Below are 13,184 nucleotides of genomic sequence, written 5' to 3' on the forward strand. Positions count from 1 at the left end.
GCAGGCACTAAGCTGAAAGGCACCAGGAGTAAGGAGAGAAAGATGCTGATTACCACCCAGGGGTGGTACCTCCCCTCTGCAGAAAACACCAAGAGCTTGCTTTAGTTGTTAGATTTCTCTCTTTGAAGAGTAACAGTTGAAGCATCCCAGGGAAGCTACATGTTTCTCAGAGGATTTCTGAAGGATCCTGAAAATGTTCATCCTACCAATTCCCAGCACCATTTTTTTTTGTGACCTTCAGCCTCTAATTTTTGCTCCTTCAACAGGTGATTGAAGGCACAGGGTTGGAGGTACAGACGCTGCAATTTCTCCCACACCTTAAAAGAAAGCAACGTGCTTTCCTGAGGAGAGGACTGTCATAACACAAAGGAGTAAGGCTGTGGTGGAGAAGTCAGGGCAAGTGGTAGGAAAGGTCTCTCATGTCTGTAAGTTTTAGCAATTTGGGACTTTCTGCATCCCCTAGAAACTTTGACTCCATACCATGGTCTTGTGGAGCTGCCTGGATGATGCGTGGTCCCATAGCCTGGGATTTCACCCACCCACACAGGATCTGAGAGCCCACCAAGGGATGAACCAGGTGACTCCACCAGCTGTGGCAGGAACAGTGTTATGGGAGAACAAAGGAGTGAGGGGACAAGGGCCATGCTCCCCAAACACCTGGGGAACAGGACTGGAAGAGAGGCTAGGAGGGCTAAAGTGGCTTAGAGGAGAGGGGTGAGTGATGGCTGGGACCTGAACGAGGAGAAGTGGGGACACCTGGAGAGAAGGAAAGTTCTGATGTGGCTGCAGGAGCTTGGGAGGGCTCTGGGAAAGGTGGAGATGCACAATACAGTGCTCCAGTTGGCTGTGGACAAGACTGGGATGATACCTTGAGGGGAATGCAGACACATGTGGGATGCAGTGTTGGGTGGAATAGTCTTTCCTCACCCTCTCTTTTCTTTTTTTGTTTCCAAAAAAACATGTCAGCTGTCACCTGGATGGATGCATTCTAGTAAGAATGGATAGATACATAATTGACAAGGGGTGGCTGGTTCATCCTCTTCCAGATTACTCCCCAGACAATTATGTCCCAAATGACCACATTGAAACCAGATGGGCTTTCAAGTCTGAAAATTTGTCATGGATTCTCTCTCCCTTTTAACAACATCTCAGTAACTATAAAAATAATGTGGATAAACTACTCTCTATTTATATAAACATGGGGAATGCAGCTTATCAGTTGTTGGCGTTTGGGCCTCATATCTGGCAAAGACCCCACCATTGTCAGCACACCTCCAGCTTTAACACTCTCCTGGAAGAGTGTTCTCCCACCAAGTTAACCGAATCTAAGCAGAGGGATTTAAGGAGAAGCAAGCAGGTGATAGAGGGCAAGTGTGTAGTTTACTTTGTTTAGCATAAACCCTTAATTTTAGCCACCACAAATATAATAAGGCCTTTATTTATCTATGCAGCCATGGGGCAGAAAGGGCAGAGGAGCTTAAAAGACTTATTCATGCAAACAGGGTTGCTGTGCTAAGTCCTCTATTTACATACTGCGAATGTGTTTCATTCACATTAATGCAATGTGAAGGAAAATGGATGCACATTCTGTGTCTCCATCTCTATGGAGTACAGAGGCTGGCAGAGCAAGCAGAGGCTAGTAATATTGCTATTTTCCCTTCCACTAAATGGAAAACTCATCTACACAAGAGGGCTGAAAGTGTTTTCTAAGCCATCCCAAACAGAAAAAAAATTTGCTCATGTTCTGTGGCTCAGGGACCGCTATAAAAATTCTGTCATCTTCCTGCCTGTTCTATTTCAAGCAGAATGATTTCCCAGCTAAGGGAAAAATAGTTTGACATTATTAGCATTTTTTCAAGAATTCCTGCTCCTAGTCCTTTGCTTGTGCCAGGCAAGTTTGTTTTGCTGAACTTTGGTACAGTTTATGTGGAATATTTCCAGGCAGACCAGAATTTCGGACTGTAGCTTGGTGAAACCTCGGTACAAGCATTGAAAAATGGCAAAAACCTAAATAATTTTTGCAATGTGCATCTCTGAGGTTGTTTTTATGTGTCTATGCACCTTTCTCCCATTGATACCTGTAAGCCAAAAACAAACTGGATTTTTAAGATAAGAAGAATTAGAAGTTGAGGCCAAAATATCTTCTTTGCCTCCAGAAGCCTGTGGCAGAACTGAGAGAGGAGTGCTGCATGTCAGGGTGACACCTACTCTCAGTAGTGGTTCAGCAGCTGGAAGTGCTGTGGAAACCCTGCCCCAGGGTCATGGCCAGCTCTCACCAGCCCCACCAGCACCTGGGGTCCTTCAGCAAACCCTGATGAAGCTGTGACAACCTTTTAGCTGCTCTTGCAGGTGCATTTGGTGCCATGCAGAAGCCCAGAGCAACGTGCCCCAGTCATGCTCGGCCACTGTCGCTGTGGATTCTTCAGCCAGGGCTCCATGCAGTGCCTTGGGTGCTGCTGTGGGAGGACAAATCAGTAAAGCCTTTGCTACTGCTGCGTCCTGTCCAACACCAGCACCTCTCCAACTCCATAACAGACAAAAGTGCTCAATTAACAGCCTGCCAATCCTACTGGGTGATGATTCCTGAAATAACACCTTTTCCCACCCCTTCTTGCCTGGAATGGGTTTTTTTGTGAGCTCTAATCAACATAAGGCCTAACCTGTACCATGGGAACACCTATTTAAAGATATACATTTTTACCTGCTTCTTTTCCTAGTCAAAGTCTCTGGGGAAAGGCCAAGAGTGATTTTCAGGCATCTCTGAGCTGCTGGGCAATTCAGTAAATCTCAGGCATCTCTGAGCTGCTGTGGAAAATCATGGGTAAGGGAGTCAGGGAGGCAGAGGATCAGTTTTATCTGGCTCACAGATTTACAGTCACTCTTTCCAGGAGCACATTCCTAACTACTCTGGTTCAAAAAGTGCATTTTTTGTGCAGCCATCATTGCTTTCCAACTCATTTTCTGATTTCCCTCCTGGTTTGGATCTTTAAAAGAAGGATGCATGCCATGAAGTCACTGCTGGAGAACTGCAGCCTCCTTCTATTTTTAGGGCCTACCAATGCACCAGAGACTAGAACACATGTTTTTCCTACTGCACTAAACATTTTGAATGTATGCTAAAAATGTTAATACACTATTGAAGGGCCTGGAATTTTTCCTTCAGGTGTGATGCCCTTAGGCTATTTGTGCTTCACACACCATTGCAGGTAAGGGCTTGTTACACTGCCAGAAACATGCACTCAATGAAAAGTTATTCACTGTCCTATTATAGTCAATAAGAGAGCTCAGCAGTCACTCAGCTTTAACATACCCTACTTCTTGCTCAAAAGCTTTGCTCTGGAGTCAGAGCAGCCATGAGGCTGAGGCAAGAGGTCCATCTTTCCTTTGAGGAGGGCCCTAAATGGGTGCAAACACTCCAGGACCAGGCTGACTACTGTGGGCTCCTGCTAAAGCACCCAGGAGTTATGCAGGGAGCAGGAGGCAATGGCAGCAACAGGAGTGACCCCAAGGAGAAGAGAGCACTGTAGAGCACCAGGAAAAAAAACCTCTTGAAATAAGGGATAGTGGAGGCAAGGTACCAGATTTTGCCCTCTCTCTGATATGATTTCACTGTTAGGTCTTTGCTAGAGCTGTGCAGTCACAGTGCCACAGTTCAAAGCAGCAGGGAGGCTGCCCAGGAGGCTGGGGATGTTCCTGGGCAAAGGAAAGGCAAGTGTCCTGTGGGTGCCAAGTGTGGCACCTCTCAGCCAGGGCTCTGGCAGGGAGCCATACATCCCAGACAGCATGCAGGGGTCCAGTCAGTGCCTGTGGCCCAGTGGGACTGTGGGCTGCCTCACACCAGGAAAGGTTAGTGGCACAAGCCCTTGTGCTTGGAGGAGCTTCTTACTGCTCTCAACAACTTTGCACAAGTTGTCTGTAAGTTGGCTGCTCAGGGAATACCCCAGTGGAGTGTCCATCTCAGGGTTCCCTGGGTGACTTAGTGTTTCTTTCTGGCCAGCTTTGTCATCAGTTGTGGTGTGATTATTTCATTCTGATTGCATATCATTAGTTAAAATAGTCCCATACTAACTCACCTTTTCCTGAAGCCTCAGAGAACCAGCAGGCTCAGTTCTCAGGAAGAACTGAGAACTGATCAATACCTATGGATAAGGGTTGGAGTTCTGAAGTATACTTGAATCAACATCAGGTTTCATTTGGGTTTCTCAATTTAGATTTAATTTCAGGCAATTTGAAGATTTTAAGGTACCAAAGGGCACATTTCCAGGTAGCTGCACTCGACACAAAGGCACAGGTTTTCTTACTGGATGTTGGCAGGGTCTTGTTGTGTATCCATAGGCAGCGTCTTGAGGCACAATGCAAAGTCAGAGCCTCAGAGTTAATGAAAAAAAAATCCTTTTGCAAGGAGATAAATCCATATGGCTTTGCAGAAGGGAAGGATTTTGGGGGGATCACTGGGCTGAGCTGTATGCCTGAACCATGCTGTGTCCTTAAACTTCACTGAGCTGGCTGGGATGTGTGTTCTCCTGTCCCACTGCTGTCCTCACCACCTTGCAGCACCGTGCCCATATTTTGACTCCTGAACGCGTGGCCCCAGCGTGGCCGGGCGCTGATCCCAGCCTCTCCAGCAAGCAGAGCGTGGTGTTCCGCCTGTCTGCTCGCAGCTTTCCCCTTTCTTCTGTCCTCCTGCTATTCTATCGCTACCATAAAATGCAGTTCTGACCTTTTTGTCCTCAGCAAGCTATTCATTTAAAATACAAATGCTGTCCTCAAACAGCAGTCATTAATATGAGGCAGCAAATTCTTTTCTTTGTTCTTTATTGTTGATTTCCCCCCATTGGGAAACTGGGTGGCAGGAGAACTGCATAGCTGCAGAAGCAGCTTGCTAATTGCATACTTTCAAATACTAATTTGTATGGGTTGGTTTGGTTAAAAAGGGGAAAAGAAACAAGGCAGGGGGTGATAAAAAAAATGTCAAGGTTATAAACTCCACAGAAGCTCTCTAGCCTGGAATTTTTATTAATTCTTTAAATGTAAATTGCAAGCCCGTGGCTGCACATCCATGCCTCCCGCAGAGTGCCAGGTAGTGTGGTGCAATTTGCCCTGCAGACCTTCCCGAGGAGCTGAGCTCTGCCCTCGGCTGCCCGGAGCGAGGCCGGCCAGGTGCCAGCCAGGAGCCATTCCCGATTGCTCCCAGCTGGCGCCTGGCTGGCTGTGGGCAGGAGCCAGCCCCTGGCCCAAGTGGGGTCAGGCGTTGGTGGGCACAAAAACATCTCTGCCTTTATGGAGCTGATGTTTGGAGTGCTGTCACACAGAATCACTAGGCTGGAAGAGACATTCAACATCATGGAGTCCAACTCAGCCCTAACACCTCAACTAGACCATGGCACCAAGTGCCACATCCAGTCTTTTTTAAGGCATATCCAAGGATGGTGACTCCACCACTTCCCTGGGAAGATCATTCCAGTACTTTATCACTCTCTCTGTATAAAACTTTTGCCCAATATCCAACCTGTATTTCCCTTGGCTCAGAGACTTGAGTCCTCTGGTTCTGTCAGTGCTGCTGGGAGGAAGAGACCCACCCCCACATGGTTACAACCACCTTTCAGGGAGTTGTAGAGAGCAATAAGGTCACCTCTGAGTCTCCTTTTCTCCAGGCTAAACAACCCCAGCTCTCTCAGTCATTCCTCATAGGGTTTGTGTTCCAAGCCCCACACCAACCTTTTGCCCTTCTCAAATCAGCCTTGTGTCTGCGATGGTGTAAGGGAAGAGGTGAAAGAAGGTACTCATCAAGGAGGGACACTTTTTACTAAACCAAGAGGTATAGCTGGAAAAAAGGCCAGTCTTTGAGCACACCAGCTGAGATTGCTGCTCAGAGATTCCCCAACATGCATCCCAATATCTGCTAATGAAAGTGCAAGAACTGCAAGCTTTCAGTATTTTGTAATGTGCCTGGATGATTTGTATTGAAAAAAAACCCAAGACTTACAGATATTCAGCTCTTTCAAGCTCTTGATTACCAAGAGGTGGTTATTATTATTTTGAGTGATTGTCTTTTTTGCCCACTTTTTTGCCATACTTGATGTCTTCATGCAGATTCTTCCTTGCCACCAAATAATGTTTGCTATTTCTCCTTGTAAAAGGATATTTTTAGATGCTCTCTTTAAAAAAGCTTACAGTGCTCATACATGGTACTTATGCATAGTGGGGACATTTCTGCCTGCAGCAGCCATCTAGGTTCCATTTGGGCATTATTGTCACTTTATTTCTTTGCTTGTCTCTATTTCATGCATTTTCTTGTTTGGAGAAGCTCCCTGTGCTCACCCTCAGCACCAGTACTGCCCTTGTACTCAGAAGCCATGGCAGCCCTGCAGCCTGCAGGGATGTTCCCCCAGCACGGCTGCTGCCCACGCAAGGCTGCCCCGAAATGTGTGCTGAACTGATGTGAATGTGGGAGAAAAGCAGCCCTAAGGGCCCCCCTGTGCTGCTCCTGCGTGAAGGATGTGGCAGAAGCCAGTGCCAGGAAGGACCTTGCCAGGGCAGCAAGGGTTGGAGGGACAGGCACAGCACAGGGATCTGCAGTTCACTGTGAAGGACCTTGCCAGGGCAGGGAGGGTTGGAGGGACAGGCACAGCACAGGGATCTGCAGTTCACTGTGAAGGACCTTGCCAGGGCAGGGAGGGTTGGAGGGACAGGCACAGCACAGGGATCTGCAGTTCACTGTGAAGGACCTTGCCAGGGCAGGGAGGGTTGGAGGGACAGGCACAGCACAGGGATCTGCAGTTCACTGTCACACCGAGCACAGCAGGCAGTGTATCAGCAGCTAAAAATACTGCAGGGCTCCAAGGCTGTGAATGCGAGGGAGGCAAAGTCAAGGAAAAAATTTATTAACTGTGTTATTTTGTGTCTGTTTGCTCAGAACAGTAGCTATCTCTGTTTGTTCACTCTCTTGTCACACGATGTGATACAGAGTCAAAATGGATTTTATTGTGTATTATTTGCATTTAAAAAAAATCCTTCCCAGTATATGCTACAATATATCACTGTTATTATTTCCCTCTCTGCTTAATAAAGTTATCATGGATGCATGGCAGCATCAAGGGAAAAGAAGCATGTGGAGGCACCAGCTCTCTCAAAAATAACTCTTATTTCATTGCTGACAAAAGGTCAGAATCACTGGCCAAGTCCCACAGCTCAAGTGGGTTTGCCATGGAAAGCACCGTAACTGCCTTGAGCAGCAACAAAACCAAAATCTAATTATAACACATGCAAATGTTGTGTTGGCTGGGAACTGATACCTGAAGGTTGTTTCTCAGTTTATAAAGGGCAAAAAAGTGGATCCCTTAACAGGAATATTTATTTTTTTTTTTTTTTTTAGTTTTAGGATGCTTAATATAATTGACCAATTGACCATTTCCTTAAGAGAAAGCATGAGTCAGTAATCTTCATGGCTTATTATTAAAATAGGGTTTAATCAGTGAGTGGCAGGGAGAAAATTGCAGTGGAAGTAGTAGTGCTTAGCAGCTTGTGGGCCATTGATAAACCCACTTGGTGAGCCATTAGGATAAACCCACTTGGTTGCAGAAAGTGAGGTGTGTAGCACCTCTGGCTCGCAGTAGGTGACCCTTACTGGCTCCCAGATGTCTGCATGCTCAGGGAGGGATCCTCCCCTGCCCCAAGCCTACAAGAAGTGGCCTTTGGTGGGCTCCAAATTCATACTTTATGTTTTGTGACAGCTTTCATGTGTGCTGGAAAACAGAATCACACAATGGTTTGGGGACCTTAAGTATAATTTGGTTGCAACCCCCCGGCCACGAGCAGGGCCACATCCCACTACACCTGCTACATCCAGCTTGGCCTTGAACACTTCCAGGGATGTCAAGGTGGGTGGATACAAACCACAGAGTTTGAAGTGCCATATATTACTGGTTCTCAGCAGGCTTGTTCCATGGCAGCCAAGCTGTCACCAGCAGGCTGTGAGCTAGCGTGTTCCCTAGCACTGGGGTTCCTGCAGCCAGACAGTGGGTTCTGCCTCCACCCTGTGACATCTGCTGCTTGACAGTGGCCTGCTGGTAGAGGGGATGGGCTGCAAAGACTCTGTCAGGACTGTGGAAAGTGGGAAGTGTGGTGGTCTTACCATGGGAGCACTGCCAGCCGTGAAGGCCCAGCTCCATGCTGCTCCCCAGTAATGCCAGGGAAGGAAAACAAAATCCTCCAAAGAAGACAAAGGGGACAGAAACTCTGGTTTCCCTGGATCCCTCAGACACTGCAGTCTTTTGGGAGAAAACTTCTTAGGACAGCACTTACTATAACCCAGCACCAGCATCCACCAACAGACTGCAATTCTGCACCAGCCTGGGAGGGGGAATTGGGAGGACATGTATCTCCATGGGCTAGAAATAATTAAAATGAAAATGTTTCTTCAGTTTAATTAAGAAACATTCATAACATTACAGAAATTGTACTAAAATGATGGTAACACACATATTCCTTTGACAGCAAAGCAATAAGCTTTCTTTGCTACAATTCACTCAGAAAAAATCCTTCCTTAACATAACATGGAAGCAAAATCCTTGCTTCCCCAGGTGGGGGAAGATTACCCATGTAGGTCTATTTTTCAGGATGCCTTCAGACAAGCTGTTCCTCAGAAGAAGCTGTGCTGCTAGCACACTGCAGGGAAAATAACAGTGCCTGAATTGTAACATGAAGTTATCACAGTCGTGGGTTCGAGTTTGAAGCTGGCATCCAGCTGGCAGAGACCGGATGGCTATTAAATATGTCAACAGCCCCAGATGAATGCCAGATAGCCTTGTGAACAGGAACTCCTCATGGTGTTTTTTAGTTGTGCTGTTGCTATTTTAGTTCTTTTTGATTTCTCTCTATTTTGGATGTTACATAGAGGATAAAAAAAGACTTGGTTAGAGAAATCAGAGTCCTGGAAGGAAAAGAATGACTAGCTGGTCACTCCTTCTTTGTCCCTGGCTGGTATAACTGCAGTGTATTTGATTTTTTCAAGTCACAGAGGGTTTAAATGACAGGTATAGTATGGCTTCAGTGTATGTCATCATCTGCTGGGTATTCAAGGATTTCTATGGATTTAAGCTTGCCTGTTGTTTGAATACAGGATGAGCAGTGATTTCTGTTCTCTGGCATGTGTTGTGTTTCCCTGAGGGTGGAAAGGGAGACTGGAATTTAAAGTGATTCTCATTTACTTAGTATTTCCCTGTACAAAAGCAGGGAGTTTTCCAAAGCTGACTGGAGTGCAGTCATTTGTGGAGAACAACCCGTGGCTGCTACCTGGGTTAACAATACCTGTCTGCCCCGTGAATGTCAGACAAAGCTGTCATAAATCTTGAAGGTCAGGCAGTAAAATTAATAGGAATTGCAGAGAGCAGGACCTTGTCAGCTTCATAATAGTGCCGTGGGTGGAAAAAAAAAATCTCATGGTTTCTTTCAGGCTTTCGGCAACCCACCTACTGATGCTCAGTGGCAATTATCCAATTGTAAGTGCTTTTTGCTCAGAAGAATTCAGTCGTTACTGCTTTTAGTGTGTTGAATAGGCAGCAGCACGGAGCACAGGCGAGGGAGCAAGAGCCGCACGGATCGTCCCCTCCTCTCGCGGTCGGGGTGGGAGCTCTGAGCACCGCTCGCACTGTGTCATTTGCGATAATGCTTTGTCATTTCACAGGTGACCGGGGCGCAGCGGGGCCTCTTCCCTCTTCTGCCTTGTCCAGCTGATCGCTATCTGCCGGAGGTGGGGCGTCCTGTTTATGTCCCCGAGCAGGACTGCGAGTGCTGGCCCGTCCCGCGGGCACCGCCGCCGTCCCTGGTCCCTGGAGCGCTGCCGGGCTGCTCCCGGAGCCTCGGGCCGGGCTCTTTGTCCGGGCGCCGGGCTTTGTATTGACTGCGCCTTTCCTTCGGGGTTTCTGCCGGTCACCCGCCGCGACCCGGGAAATATTTTTATCCCCCCTCTGCTGCATAACTTGGCTTCTGTTTTCTTGTTGTTGTTTTTTTCCTCCTGCCTTTGTAGATGTTGGCTGCGGCCAGGGCCAAGTCACGGGGCAGGATGTGCTGCCTCTGTGGAGGTACAGACATGGGAATAAATGACACAGTTTTCTGGAACTTCCCCAGGCACTGCAAGGTGAGAATCTGTGCCGCTGAGCTGTCAGCCTGGCTCTTGGCACAGCCCTGCACCACCCCATCCCTCCTGAAAACCCAGCCTGGGGCAGCATCCCTCCCAAAATGTCAGAGGTGCGTCAGAGGTGTTTGATGGCGGGGGGTTGCTTGCATTGCAGAGTGGCTCTGGGCATGTTTATTTTGCACACACAGCTCCACATGAGCATTTTCAACTCCCTTAGGCAACTGCGGGCTGCGTTTGTTGCCATGGCCAGGTTCAGACTCCCTTGATTCGGCCTCCCTGTTCCAGTCACACCTGCAGCTCTGGGGGCCTTTTCGAGGACCTGCTCTGCAGGTCAAGGAATGGCCTGTTCTTGTAGCACTCTAAGGTAAGAGGCTGATCAGGTCCAGGCAGCATGCCCAGCAAGAGGCAAATGCTGAGGCTTCCTTGTCTCCTGTGGCTGGGGTCCCTTGTCACTTTATGTGCCCACAGCTGCAGAGGTAACAGTGTCCCTGCTTGCACCCCTGTTCTGTTTAACTTCCCTTAAGCATTAAGTTTAATCCTCTGCTTCTATGCCAAGAGCACCTTGCTGATGCTCCTCAACTTGCACAAGTACCTGTGCATCTTTCCGCCCCCTCCCCTGCCCCTGTGGGGCAGCTGGGCAGCTCTAATGACCCCTTAGGGTACTCCTGGGTCTTTTCTGCACCCCTGGGGGGATTGGGGGATCCTGTCCTGACCACCATCTGCCACCAGCACCTCACGTTAGGTGAGGTGAATATCTCCTTGGTTGTGTATCTGAAATAATATTTTCTGATCTCTGAGTAACAGGTGTTACTGAGATAAAGTCCAAGCAGAGATTGTGCAGCAGATTTGACCACACAGAGGCTTCACAAATGCTTGAGGTCCAGATGTGAGTTGCACCTGATGCAAATCAAGGAAAGCTCTGATGAACAGCAGAGACAGAGCAAACATATTTTTTAAACATATATATCTTAAGGTAATAATGTGAGAAATATCTCCTACTGATCCAGGTAGAGATTGTGTGTGAATCTGCCACAGGAATTGCAGTGAGGAATGTCCTTTCCTCCAGGTTAATTCCAGCTGAACAGGTGGTTGGTTTTGATCTTTTTTCACCTGCTTGTGTACCTCAGCATGTGTCCTGAACCTGGAGCTGGGCTACATTTTGCACCTGCTGGAAGGGGTGCATATCCATGTCCCTAGAAAGTCAGTTCAGGGAAATTTCACTAATGTTTGCTTTAGGAAGCAACTTTATTCTTATCAGCAATTTTCATACAGTTCTGAGGACCTTTCTCCAGCCCTCATTTCCAGATGGCTTAAAAGCCATGTCCTGTGCTAAATAACTGTGCTTAATTTCTATGTATAAATCTGAGACAAGAGGTCAAAGACAGAAATGCAGTCAGTATGAGCAACCTGCCTGGTCAGGGGGAGCTCAGATAGCTGAGCAGAGTAAGCACCATCTGGGAATGAAGAAGTGAGCATGGGGATGCACATACACACATTTTCATCCACGCCTACAGCCCCCTAGACCTTTAGTAGCCTGGCAAACTTTTTTTACATATCTTCTACAGCTGAGAAAGTGTCCAGGTAGTACTTGGAGATACCTAGAACTGCACAAGGCATTGCAACAAAGCTTGGGCATGATGACATTTTTCTGGGCTACAGGACTTGCCTGGGCTTAAGTGTAGCCATGAGTGCATCACACCAGTGATACATCACATGTATTGTAAACAACCCAGCATTATTTTTGCTCAAAGGACCCCTAAGAGTTATGGAGAAGTGAGGAGGTGAGCTAGACACACAGAGTGGCTCTCCCAATGCATGCTGCAGCACTTTGGCCTCTTGGCCATGCTAACATTTTCAATATGCCTAAAAGTTTCCCATATATAGTGTATTTCCCAGCCTTTGAGGCTTGCTGGGGCATCACTGCCTTCTCTTGAAGCAATACAAGGCATTCATGGAGTTTCTGTGCTGAACTGTGGGAAAAGAGCAGCAAGAAGCTTTGACCCCTTGGTAAGAGCATGCTTTGGAAACACCATCATCAAAAAATCAACACATCAGCCCAGAAAGTCCACAGACAGCTGATCCCCTCCAGCCTTATCAGAGAGGGCTCCTGTGGATGCTGAGGCAGCAGCCACCAGACATTTTTGAGATGTTTATTCTATCCTGTGTTGATATTGAAGTCAATACAATAACTAAAAATAAAGATTAAAAAAAAAAATACACTGCAGCTATTTGTTCCTGAATGGCTATGTTTACCCATACCAGCCCAGATTTCCATTTAGGCAGGCCTGTAGTCCCAGATGTTCAGTCATTTTCAGCAACATGGTCATATCCCAGAAGACTTAGCCTGCTGGAGCAACTATATTAAACACGCCTGTAATTTTCCACTGTAACTGGGAGATTGCATTCCTCAGGGGCAAGCAATCACTGACTGGGTGGCCCTGAGCACACGCAGGCAGCACAGCCCTGAGTCCTCTCCAGCCTCTCACCATGGCAGGAGGGCACAGCACTTCTGTAGCCCAGCAGGGCTTGGTCTGGGATGAGGGGGCTCCCATCAGTAGCACTTCCTAGGGGAGGGGGCCATGCTGCTGGGGACCCGTGGCCAGCTGCTGCTGCAGGGATGGATGTGGCTGGGCCTGCAGGTGGCTTCTCTGCTGGCCCTCCTTGCACCCAGAGCCTGTACGTATGGTTAGTGTCTGTTGAGGTGATCCAGAGAAAAATGGTCTTTAACTGGATAAAAGCAGATGCTTCACTAATCACCTCCTGCTTCCTGATGAACGGGCTGGGCAGAGTTACCCATCACAAAGGCCCTGCACAGCTGGGGAGACTCACCCTGCTTCCAGGTGCTGGTGTAAGGCCACCTCTCAGGGAGGATGTGGGATGTCTCTGAGTACAGCCTCCTCCAAGAACCCAGCTTCATGTTAGGGAAAACTAATGGACAGATCTGTGTGGCTTATTCTTTCTTCCACAGGGAGTAGTGGTGGCAGAGGTCAGTGGAGAAAGCCATAGCAGCTTAGTGCCTGTTCCTGACAATCGTTTTGGCACAGGA

This window comes from Passer domesticus, chromosome 5 (genome assembly GCF_036417665.1).
Source record: "Passer domesticus isolate bPasDom1 chromosome 5, bPasDom1.hap1, whole genome shotgun sequence".
Classification (NCBI taxonomy): domain Eukaryota; kingdom Metazoa; phylum Chordata; class Aves; order Passeriformes; family Passeridae; genus Passer; species Passer domesticus.